Genomic DNA, 13320 nt, shown 5'->3' on the forward strand with positions numbered 1-13320 from the left:
TGGAGAGGATGCGCTTTGCAAAAATACAAAATGTTTTTCAAAACAACTCTGCATAAAATATTGTTGTTCTGCAAAATATCCTGAGCTCCACATATTCCATGCATTATATCTGTTTTCCCCATTCCGCGGGTGAAGGTGGGCTGCTGAGTACGTTTGTACTCACCCTTTCTTATTTGTTGTTTTTCAGAAAAAGGAGATCGGGTAAGAGTTACGACTGTTCCCAACCTTGCCTGTGGCTGTTGAACCGCTGATTTGCTTCACTGCGTATATCGGGCTGCTTCAGCCCCACTCTGATGATATGTCCCGAGTTGTGGACCAACTCCTAAAGTTGATCGCCACCTTTATAGGTTTGTCTCGTTAAAGCAGATCTGGAATCATCTGATGTATAAATGTGTTTACTAGCCTCTTAGGACTAGTAATTGTATCACATTTGAGTCCCAGAGGATCAGGACGCTTCAGGTGGTTGGGGTTATAAATACCCCAACCACCCCACATTCAAGTCATCCAAGTTTTCACCCTCCAACTACTTACAAGAGCTCTAGCATTCTATACAAGACACACCAAAGAGATCAAATCCTCTCCCAACTCCACACAAAGCGTTAGTGTTTAGAGAGAGTGATTTGGTGTGTTCATTTGTGCTCTTGCGCTTGGATCGCTTCTTTTCTTTCTCATTCTTTCTTGAGATCAAACTCACTTATAATTGAGGCAAGAGACACCAATCGTGTGGTGGTCCTTGCGGGAACTTCGTGTTCCATTTGTTTGAGAAGAAGAAGCTCACTCGGTCTGAGGGGTCGTTTGAGAGAGGGAAAGGGTTGAAAGAGACCCGGTCTTTGTGACCACCTCGATGGGGAGTAGGTTCGCAAGAACCGAACCTCGGTAAAACAAATCCGTGTGTCACACTCTTTATTCGCTTGCGATTTATTTTGCGCCCTCTCTCTCGGACTCATTATTATTTCTAACGCTAACCCGACTTGTAGTTGTGATTAATTTTGTAAATTTCAGTTTCGCCCTATTCACCCCCCCTCTAGGCGACTTTCAATTGGTATCAGAGCCCGGTGCTTCATTAGAGCCTAACCGCTCGAAGTGATGTCGGGAGATCACGCCAAGAAGGAGATGGAAACCGGCGACAAGCCCACTACAAGCCATGGGAAGGCTTCATCGGAAGAGTCCCGCAACAAAAAGAAAGGGAAGGAAAAGAAATCCTCTTCCCACAAGTCGCATCGGAGTGGCGACAAGAAAAAGAAATGAGGAAGGTGGTCTACTACGAGACCGATACTTCATCGCCTTCCACCTCCGGCTCCGACGCGCCGTCCGTCACTTCTAAGCACCATGAGCGCAAGAAGTTTAGTAAGACCCCCCTACGCTATCCTTGCATTCCTAAACATACACCTTTACTTTCCGTCCCATTAGGCAAACCACCAACTTTTGATGGCGAAGATTATGCTAGGTGGAGTGATATGATGCGATATCACCTAACCTCACTTCAGAAAAGTATATGGGATATTGTTGAGTTTGGTGTACAGGTACCATCCATAGGAGATGAAGATTATGATGAGGACGAAGTGGCCCAAATCCAACACTTCAACTCCCAAGCCACAACTATACTCCTCGCTTCTCTAAGTCGAGAGGAGTATAATAAGGTGCAAGGGTTGAAGAGTGCTAAGGAGATTTGGGATGTGCTAAAGACCGCGCACGAAGGAGACGAGGTGACCAAGATCACCAAACGGGAAACGATCGAGGGGGAGCTCGGTCGCTTCCGTCTTCGCTAAGGGGAGGAGCCACAAGACATGTACAACCGGCTCAAAACCTTGGTGAACCAAGTGCGCAACCTTGGGAGCAAAAAATGGGATGACCACGAAGTGGTTAAGGTTATTCTTAGATCACTTGTTTTCCTTAACCCTACTCAAGTTCAATTGATTCATGGAAATCCTAGATATACACTAATGACTCCCGAGGAAGTAATCGGGAATTTTGTGAGCTTCGAATTGATGATCAAAGGCTCAAAGAAGATCAACGAGCTTGACGTCCCCTCCACGTCCGAAGCACAACCGGTCGCATTCAAGGCGACGGAAGAAAAGAAGGAGGAATCTACTCCAAGTCGAACACCCATCGACGCCTCCAAGCTCGACAACGAGGAAATGACGCTCATCATCAAGAGCTTCCGCCAAATCCTCAAGCAAAGGAGGGGGAAAGATTACAAGCCCCGCTCCAAGAAAGTGTGCTACAAATGTGGTAAGCCCGGTCACTTTATAGCAAAATGTCCTATTTCTAGTGACAGTGACAGGGGCGACGACAAGAAGGGAAGAAGAAAGGAGAAGAAGAAATACTACAAGAAGAAGGGTGGCGACGCCCATGTATGCCGCGAGTGGGACTCGGACGAGAGCTCCTCCGACGAGGATGCCGCCAACATCGCCATCAATAAGGGCCTTCTCTTCCCCAACGTCGGCCACAAGTGCCTCATGGCAAAGGACGGCAAAAAGAAGAAGGTTAAATCCAAATCCTCCACTAAATATGAGTCCTCTAGTGATGATAATGCTAGTGATGAGGAGGATAATTTACGTACCCTTTTTGCCAACCTAAACATGCAACAAAAGGAAAAGTTAAATGAATTAATTAGTGCCATCCATGAGAAGGATGACCTCCTGGACACCCAAGAGGACTTCCTAATCAAGGAAAACAAAAAGCATGTTAAGGTTAAAAATGCTTATGCTCTAGAAGTTGAAAAATGTGAGAAATTAACTAGTAAGCTAAGCACTTGCCATGATGTTATCAACAACCTTAGAAATGAAAATGCTAGTTTAATTGCTAAGGTTGATTCAAATGCTTGTAACATTTCAATTCCCAATCTTAAAAATGATAATGTTGATTTACTTGCTAAGATTGAAGAATTAAATGTTACTCTTGCTAGCCTTAGAAATGAAAATGAAAAATTGCTTGCTAAGGCTAAAAAACTAGATGTTTGCATTGTTACTGAAAGGGAATTAGGCTTACACCTAGTTCCTAAATAATTTTGGTGGTTGAATTGCCCAACACAAATAATTGGACTAACTAGTTTACTCTAGTGTATAAGTTATACAGGTGTAAAAGGCTCACACTTAGCCAATAAAAAGATCAAATATTGGATTCAACAAAGGAGAAAAGGGACAACCGAAGGCACCTCTGGTCTGGGGCACCGGACTGTCCGGTGTACACCGGACAGTGTCCGGTGCACCAGAGGACTCCAACTCGAACTCGCCACCTTCGGGAATTTCCAGAGGCACTCCGCTATAATTCACCGGACTGTCCGGTGTACACCGGACAGTGTCCGGTGCTCCAAGGAAGAGCGGCCTCAGGAACTCGCCTGCCTCGGGAAATCAGAACGGCTGCTCCGCTATAATTCACCGGACATGTCCGGTGTACACCGGACTGTCCGGTGCATCTGCGGAGCAACGACTCTTCGCGCCAACGGTCACCTGCAGGCGCATTCAATGCGCGCCAGAAGCGCGCAGAAGTCAGGCACGCCCATACTGGCGCACCGGACATTGAACAGTACATGTCCGGTGTGCACCGGACATCCAGGTGGGCCCAGAAGTCAGAACTCCAATGGTCAGAATCCATCGGCTTTGGTGACGTGGCTGGCGCACCGGACATGTCCGGTGTGCACCGGACTGTCCGGTGCACCATACGACAGACAACCTCCACCAACGGTCATGTTTGGTGGTTGGGGCTATAAATACCCCAACCACCCCACCATTCATTGCATCCAAGTTTTCCAGCTTTCAACCACTATACAAGAGCTAGCATTCATTGCAAAGCACACCAAAAGAGATCAAATCCTCTCCCAACTCCACACAAAGCCTTAGTGACTAGAGAGAGTGATTTGTAGTGTTCATTTGAGCTCTTGCGCTTGGATCGCTTCTTTTCTTTCGCATTCTTTCTTGTGATCAAACACTCACTTGTAATCGAGGCAAGAGACACCAATTGTGTGGTGGTCCTTGCGGGAAGTTTGATTCCCAAGTGATTTGAGAAGAGAAGCTCACTCGGTCCGAGGGACCGTTTGAGAGAGGGAAAGGGTTGAAAGAGACCCGTCTTTGTGACCACCTCAACGGGGAGTAGGTTTACGAGAACCGAACCTCGGTAAAACAAATCCACGTGTCACACTCTGCATTTGCTTGCGATTTGTTTTCCACCCTCTCTCGCGGACTCGTTTCTATTTCTAACGCTAACCCGGCTTGTAGTTGTGTTTATATTTGTAAATTTCAGTTTCGCCCTATTCACCCCCCCTCTAGGCGACTATCAATTGGTATCAGAGCCCGGTGCTTCATTAGAGCCTAACCGCTCGAAGTGATGTCAGGAGATCACGCCAAGAAGGAGATGGAGACCGGCGAAAAGCCCACTACAAGCCACGGGAGCACTTCATCGGAAGAGTCCCGCACCAAGAGGAAGGAGAAGAAGAAGGACTCCTCCAAAGGGAAGGAGAAGAAATCTTCTTCACACAAAGAGAAGAAGGAGAAGTCTTCCTCCCACAAGCCGCAACGGAGTGGGGACAAGAAAAAGAGGATGAGGAAAGTGGTCTACTACGAGACCGATTCTTCATCAACCTCCACCTCCGGCTCCGATGCGGCATCCATCACTTCTAAGCGCCAAGAGCGTAAGAAGTATAGTAAGATTCCCCTACGCTACCCTCGCATTTCTAAACATACACCTTTACTTTCCGTCCCATTAGGCAAACCACCAACTTTTGATGGTGAAGATTACGCTAGGTGGAGTGATTTAATGCGATTTCATCTAACCTCACTCCACAAAAGTATATGGGATGTTGTTGAGTTTGGTGCACAGGTACCATCCGTAGGGGATGAAGACTATGATGAGGATGAGGTGGCCCAAATCGAGCACTTCAACTCTCAAGCAACAACAATACTCCTCGCCTCTCTAAGTAGAGAGGAGTATAACAAAGTGCAAGGGTTAAAGAGCGCCAAGGAGGTTTGGGATGTGCTCAAAACCGCACACGAAGGAGATGAGCTCACAAAGATCACCAAGCGGGAGACGATCGAGGGGGAGCTCGGTCGATTCCGGCTTCGCAAAGGGGAGGAGCCACAAAACATGTACAACCGGCTCAAGACCTTGGTGAATCAAGTGCGCAACCTCGGGAGCAAAAAGTGGGATGACCACGAGGTGGTTAAGGTTATTCTAACATCTCTTATTTTCCTTAACCCTACTCAAGTTCAATTAATCCGTGGCAACCCAAGATATACACTAATGACCCCCGAGGAAGAAATCGGGAATTTTGTAAGTTTTGAGTGCATGATCGAAGGCTCGAGGAAAATCAACGAGCTTGATGATCCCTCCACATCCGAAGCTCAACCCGTCGCATTCAAGGCGGCGGAGGAAAAGAAGGAGGAGTCTACACCAAGTAGACAACCAATCGACGCCTCCAAGCTCGACAATGAGGAAATGGCGCTCGTCATCAAGAGCTTCCGCCAAATCCTCAAACAAAGGAGAGGGAAAGACTACAAGTCCCGCTCCAAGAAGGTTTGCTACAAGTGTGGTAAGCCCGGTCACTTTATTGCCAAATGTCCACTATCAAGTGACAGTGACAGGGATAACAACAAGAAGGGCAAGAGGAGAGAAAAGAAGAGGTACCACAAGAAGAGGGGCGGCGATGCCCACGTGTGCCGCGAATGGGACTCCGACGAGAGCTCCATCGACTCCTCTGACGACGAGGACGCCGCCAACATCGCCGTCACCAAGGGACTCCTCTTCCCCAACGTCAGCCACAAGTGCCTCATGGCAAAGGACGGCAAAAAGAAGAAGGTTAAATCTAAATCCTCCACTAGATATGAGTCCTCTAGTGATGATAATGCTAGTGATGAGGAAGATAATTTGCGTACCCTTTTTGCCAACCTTAACATGGAACAAAAGGAAAAATTAAATGAATTAATTAGTGCTATTCATGAAAAGGATGACCTTTTGGTTTCTCAAGAGGACTTCCTGATTAAGGAAAATAAGAAACATGTTAAGGTTAAAAATGCTTATGCTCTAGAAATTGAGAAATGTGAAAAACTATCTAGTTAGCTAAGCACTTGCCATGAGACAATAGACAACCTTAGAAATGATAATGCTAATTTGTTAGCTAAGGTTGATTCTCATGTTTGTAATGGTTCATTTGCCAATTCTAGAAATAATGATGATGATTTACTTGCTAGGATTGAAGAATTGACTATTTCTCTTGCTAGTCTTAAGATTGAAAATGAAAAATTGCTTGCTAAGGCTAAAGATTTTGATGTTTGCAATGCTACTATTTCCGACCTTAGAACTAAGAATGACATGTTACATGCTAAGGTTGTAGAATTAAAATCTTGCGAACCCGCTACATCTATCGTTGAGCATGTATCTATCTGTACTAGATGTAGAGATGTTGATATTAATGCTATTCATGATCACATGTCTTTAATTAAACAACAAAATGATCATATAGCAAAATTAGATGCTAAAATTGCCGAGCATAACTTAGAAAATGAAAAATTTAAATTTGCTAGAAGTATGCTCTATAGTGGGAGACGCACTGGCATCAAGGATGGCATTGGCTTCCAAAAGGGAGACAAACTCAAACTTAATGCCCCTCCTAAAAGATTGTCTAACTTTGTTAAGGGCAAGGCTCTCATGCCTCAGGATAACGAGGGTTACATTTTATACCCTACCGGTTATCCCGAGGACAAAATTAGGAGAATTCATTCTAGGAAGTCTCACTCTGGCCCTAACCATGCTTTTATGTATAAGGGTGAGACATCTAGCTCTAGGCAACCAACTCGTGCTAAGTTGCCTAAGAAGAAAACTCCTAGTGCATCAAATGAACACAGCATTTCATTTAAAACTTTTGATGCATCTTATGTGTTGACTAACAAATCCGGCAAAGTAGTTGCCAAATATGTTGGGGGCAAACACAAGGGGTCAAAGACTTGTGTTTGGGTACCCAAAGTTCTTGTATCTAATGCCAAAGGACCCAAAACCATTTGGGTACCTAAAGTCAAGAACTAAACTTGTTTTGTAGGTTTATGCATCCGGGGGCTCAAGTTGGATCATCGACAGCGGGTGCACAAACCACATGACAGGGGAGAAGAAAATGTTCTCCTCCTACGAGAAAAACCAAGATCCTCAACGAGCTATCACATTTGGGGATGGAAATCAAGGCTTGGTCAAAGGTCTTGGTAAAATAGCTATATCTCCTGACCATTCTATTTCCAATGTTTTTCTTGTAGATTCATTAGATTACAATTTGCTTTCCGTATCTCAATTATGCAAAATGGGCTACAACTGTCTCTTTACTGATGTAGGTGTCACTGTCTTTAGAAGAAGTGATGATTCAATAGCATTTAAGGGTGTGTTAGAGGGTCAGCTATACTTAGTAGATTTTGATAGAGCTGAACTCGACACATGCTTAATTGCTAAGACTAACATGGGTTGGCTCTGGCACCGCCGACTAGCCCATGTTGGGATGAAGAATCTTCATAAGCTTCTAAAGGGAGAGCACATTTTAGGACTAACAAATGTTCATTTTGAGAAAGACAGGATTTGTAGCGCATGCCAAGCAGGAAAGCAAGTTGGTGCTCATCATCCACACAAGAACATCATGACGACCGACAGGCCGCTTGAGCTACTCCACATGGATCTATTCGGCCCGATTGCTTACATAAGCATCGGCGGGAGGAAGTATTGTCTTGTAATAGTGGATGATTATTCTCGCTTCACTTGGGTGTTCTTTTTGCAGGAAAAATCTCAAACCCAAGAGACCTTAAAGGGATTCTTGAGACGGGCTCAAAATGAGTTCGGCTTAAGGATCAAGAAAATAAGAATCGATAACGGGACGGAGACGTCTGTAATGCATTGTATGTCCCAGAATAGGTCCCATTCTTCTACCCTTTCCGGGTAGTCGATGGCTATTCACAGCTACTACCTTAACACCAAAGAAGAGTTCGACCCAATGCTTTATTTCTGTCTTAGTGAATCCCGATTCGACATTAAAAGTATATTGATTCTTTCCCCATAAACGAAGACTCTTTTCTGTAAATACTGCGTATTTGATTCCATTATTTATATACTTCGACTTTCATGTGCTAGAACTTTAGCTCGTAAACATAAAAGTACGGTACGAACTTTTATGCAACGATTGGGTTCGGTATTTTTAGAAGAATTTTTTACGGAAGAAGAGCAAGTTTTTTCTTTGATGTTCACCAAAACAATTCACTTTTCTTTCCATGGATCACACAGTGAGCATATTTGGTATTTGGATATTATCCGTATCAATGACCTAACAATTTGGAAAAGGGATGTAGCGCAGCTTGGTAGCGCGTTTGTTTTGGGTACAAAATGTCACAGGTTCAAATCCTGTCATCCCTACCTATTAATTCTCTCTTCGTTATGGGCAGTAGTGGGGAGATCGATACATAGAAAAATGAAATCGAAAATATTCGGAGATGGCAAATATTCGGAGATGACTATGAAAACACCTCTCCGAATCCTCGAATTGAAAGAGAGACTGAGAGGGATCAAGAATCCTAATTCTCGCTATTTGGAATGGATCCAATTCTATTGAGTCTGACCCGTAGTGATCATTTCTCTTTAGCAAAGAATGACACAGGAATATATTTATGCATTTGCTCATGATTATGGATTAAATGGTTCCGAACCCGTGGAAATTTTTGGTTGTAATAACAAGAAATTTAGTTCAAGAACTCTCAGATTGAAGGCTTCCTTGAGGAGGAGGGCATCAAGCATGAGTTCTCTTCTCCCTACACCCCTCAACAAAATGGTGTAGTAGAGAGGAAGAATCGAACTCTATTGGACACGGCTAGAACCATGCTTGATGAGTACAAGACTTCGGATCGGTTTTGGGCGGAGGCGGTCAACACCGCTTGCTACGCCATCAACCGGTTGTATCTACACCGAATCCTCAAGAAGACATCATACGAACTCCTAACCGGTAAAAAGCCCAATATTTCATATTTTAGAGTCTTTGGTAGCAAATGCTTTATTCTTGTTAAAAGAGGTAGAAAATCTAAATTTGCTCCTAAGACTGTAGAAGGCTTTTTACTAGGATATGATTCAAACACAAAGGCATATAGAGTCTTTAACAAGTCCTCCGGACAAGTTGAAGTTTCTTGTGACGTTGTGTTTGATGAGACTAACGGCTCTCAAGTAGAGCAAGTTGATCTTGATGAGATAGGTAATGAAGAGGCTCCGTGCATCACGCTAAGGAACATGTCCATTGGGGATGTGTGTCCTAAGGAATCCAAAGAGCCTCCAAATACACAAGATCAACCATCCTCCTCCATGCAAGCATCTCCACCGACTCAAAATGAGGATGAAGCTCAAGTTGATGAAGTAGAAGATCAAGCAAATGAGTCACCTCAAGATGATGGCAATGATCAAGGGGGAGATACAAATGAGGAAGACAAGGAGGATGAAGAACCAAGGCCGCCACACCCAAGAGTCCACCAAGCAATCCAACGAGATCACCCCGTCGACACCATCCTCGGCGACATTCATAAGGGGGTAACTACTAGATCTCGTGTTGCACATTTTTGTGAGCATTACTCTTTTGTTTCCTCTATTGAGCCACACAGGGTGGAGGAAGCACTTCTAGATTCGGATTGGGTGGTGGCGATGCAAGAGGAGCTCAACAACTTCACTAGGAATGAGGTATGGCATTTGGTTCCACGTCCTAATCAAAATGTTGTAGGAACCAAATGGGTCTTCCGCAACAAGCAAGATGAGCATGGTGTGGTGACAAGGAACAAAGCTCGACTTGTGGCCAAAGGATACTCCCAAGTCGAAGGTTTGGATTTCGGTGAAACCTATGCACCCATAGCTAGGCTTGAGTCAATTCGCATATTATTGGCCTATGCTACTTACCATAGCTTTAAGCTTTATCAAATGGACGTGAAAAGTGCCTTCCTCAATGGACCAATCAAGGAAGAGGTCTATGTTGAGCAACCTCCCGGCTTTGAAGACAGTGAGTACCCTAACCATGTCTATAAGCTCTCTAAGGCGCTTTATGGGCTCAAGCAAGCCCCAAGAGCATGGTATGAATGCCTTAGAGATTTCCTTATTGCTAATGGCTTCAAAGTTGGAAAGGCCGATCCTACTTTATTCACTAAAACTCTTGAAAATGACTTGTTTGTATGCCAAATTTATGTTGATGATATTATATTTGGGACTACTAACGAATCTACATGTGAAGAGTTTAGTAGGATCATGACACAAAAGTTCGAGATGTCTATGATGGGGGAGTTGAAGTATTTCTTAGGGTTTCAAGTAAAGCAACTCCAAGAGGGCACCTTCCTAAGCCAAACCAAGTACACTCAAGATATTCCAAGCAAGTTTGGAATGAAGGATGCCAAACCCATCAAGACACCCATGGGAACTAATGGGCATCTCGACCTCGACACGGGAGGTAAGTCCGTGGATCAAAAGGTATACCGGTCAATGATAGGTTCTTTGCTATATTTATGTGCATCTCGACCGGATATTATGCTTTCCGTATGCATGTGTGCAAGATTCCAAGCCGACCCTAAGGAAGCTCACCTTACGGCCGTAAAACGAATCTTGAAATATTTGGCTTATACTCCTAAGTTTGGGCTTTGGTATCCTAGGGGATCCACATTTGATTTGATTGGTTATTCGGATGCCGATTGGGCGGGGTGTAAAATCAATAGGAAGAGCACATCGGGGACTTGCCAGTTCTTGGGAAGGTGCTTGGTGTCTTGGGCTTCAAAGAAGCAAAATTCGGTTGCTCTTTCCACCGCCGAAGCCGAGTACATTGTCGCAGGCCATTGTTGCGCGCAATTGCTTTGGATGAGGCAAACCCTGCAGGACTACGGTTACAAATTAACTAAAGTCTCTCTGCTATGTGATAATGAGAGTGCAATCAAGATAGCGGATAATCCCGTCGAACATAGCCGCACTAAACACATAGCCATTCGGTATCATTTTCTTAGGGATCACCAACAAAAGGGAGATATCGAGATTTCATATATTAACACTAAAGATCAATTAGCCGATATCTTTACCAAGCCTCTTGATGAACAAACTTTTAACAAACTTAGGCATGAGCTAAATATTCTTGATTCTAGGAACTTCTTTTGTTAATTTGCACACATAGCTCATTTATATACCTTTGTTCATGTCTCTTTCATATGCTATGACTAATGTGTTTTCAAGTCTATTTCAAACCAAGTCATAGGTGTATTGAAAGGAAATTGGAGTCTTCGGCAAAGACAAAGGCTTCCACTACGTAACTCATCCTTCGCCGTCGCTCCACGCCACTCTCCATCTTTGGGGGAGAGAGCAAAAGAACTTCGTCTTTGGTACAATCTTAACTCATTTATTTATGACCAAAGGGGAAGAAAAGTACTTCAAGTGCTCTAATGATTCCGTTTTTGGCAATTCATGCCAAAGGGGGAGAAAGTATGAGCCCAAAGCAAAAGGACCGCACCACCACCAAAAGAGTATTTTCATTTGGTATCCTATTGTGTTAAAAAAGGGGAAGAAAGTAGTATTTCAAAAATGATATATCAAAACCCTCTTGAACACTAAGAGGAGGATCTCATTTAGGGGGAGTTTTGTTTAGTCAAAGGAAAAGCATTTGAAACAGGGGGAGAAAATTTCAAATCTTAAAAATGCTTTGCTGAATCTTATTCATTTACCTTTGACTATTTGCAAAAGAACTTTGAAAAAGATTTACAAAAGAGTTTGCAAAAACAAAACATGTGGTGCAAGCGTGGTCCAAAATGTCAAAAATAAAGAAACGATCCATGCATATCTTGTAAGTATTCATATTGGCTCAATTCCAAGCAACCTTTGCACTTACATTATGCAAACTAGATCAATTATGCACTTCTATACTTGCTTTGGTTTGTGTTGGCATCAATCACCAAAAAGGGGGAGATTGAAAGGGAATTAGGCTTACACCTAGTTCCTAAATAATTTTGGTGGTTGAATTGCCCAACACAAATAATTGGACTAACTAGTTTACTCTAGTGTATAAGTTATACAGGTGTAAAAGGCTCACACTTAGCCAATAAAAAGATCAAATATTGGATTCAACAAAGGAGAAAAGGGACAACCGAAGGCACCTCTGGTCTGGGGCACCGGACTGTCCGGTGTACACCAGACTGTCCGGTGTACACCGGACAGTGTCCGGTGCACCAGAGGACTCCAACTCGAACTCGCCACCTTCGGGAATTTCTAGAGGCACTCCGCTATAATTCACCGGACTGTCCGGTGTACATCGGACAGTGTCCGGTGCTCCAAGGAAGAGCGGCCTCAGGAACTCGCCTGCCTCGGGAAATCAGAACGGCTGCTCCGCTATAATTCACCGGACATGTCCGGTGTACACCGGACTGTCCTGTGCATCTGCGGAGCAACGGCTCTTCGCGCCAACGGTCACCTGCAGGCGCATTCAATGCGCGCCAGAAGCGCGCAGAAGTAAGGCACGCCCATACTGGCGCACCGGACATTGAACAGTACATGTCCGGTGTGCACCGGACATCCAGGCGGGCCAGAAGTCAGAACACCAACGGTCGGAATCCATCGGCTTTGATGACGTGGCTGGCGCACCGGACATGTCCGGTGTGCACCAGACTGTCCGGTGCACCATACGACAGACAGCCTCCACCAACGGTCATGTTTGGTGGTTGGGGCTATAAATACCCCAACCACCCCACCATTCATTGCATCCAAGTTTTCCAGCTTTCAACCACTATACAAGAGCTAGCATTCATTGCAAAGCACACCAAAAGAGATCAAATCCTCTCTCAACTCCACACAAAGCCTTAGTGACTAGAGAGAGTGATTTGTAGTGTTCATTTGAGCTCTTGCGCTTGGATCGCTTCTTTTCTTTCGCATTCTTTCTTGTGATCAAACACTCACTTGTAATCGAGGCAAGAGACACCAATTGTGTGGTGGTCCTTGCGGGAAGTTTGATTCCCAAGTGATTTGAGAAGAGAAGCTCACTCGGTCCGAGGGACCGTTTGAGAGAGGGAAAGGGTTGAAAGAGACCCGGTCTTTGTTACCACCTCAACGGGGAGTAGGTTTGCGAGAACCGAACCTCGGTAAAACAAATCCACGTGTCACACTCTTCATTTGCTTGCGATTTGTTTTCCACCCTCTCTCGTGGACTCATTTCTATTTCTAACGCTAACCCGACTTGTAGTTGTGTTTATATTTGTAAATTTCAGTTTCGCCCTATTCACCCCCCCTCTAGGCGACTATCAGTTACAATTTTCGATCTTAAAGATAAAAATGATATATTGCGTGCTAAGATTGTTGAACTTAATTCTT

At 44.3% G+C, this 13320-nt stretch overlaps 1 non-coding gene across 1 annotated transcript; it reads left to right on the forward strand.

Moving 5' to 3' along the window:
- Window positions 1-8302: 8302 nt before the first annotated feature.
- Window positions 8303-8376, forward strand: TRNAP-UGG (transfer RNA proline (anticodon UGG)). Its single transcript has one exon. It is a non-coding gene; the product is annotated as a tRNA-Pro (tRNA).
- Window positions 8377-13320: the final 4944 nt, after the last annotated feature.

Source organism: Zea mays, chromosome 8 (genome assembly GCF_902167145.1).
Source record: "Zea mays cultivar B73 chromosome 8, Zm-B73-REFERENCE-NAM-5.0, whole genome shotgun sequence".
NCBI classification, from domain to species: Eukaryota; Viridiplantae; Streptophyta; class Magnoliopsida; order Poales; family Poaceae; genus Zea; species Zea mays.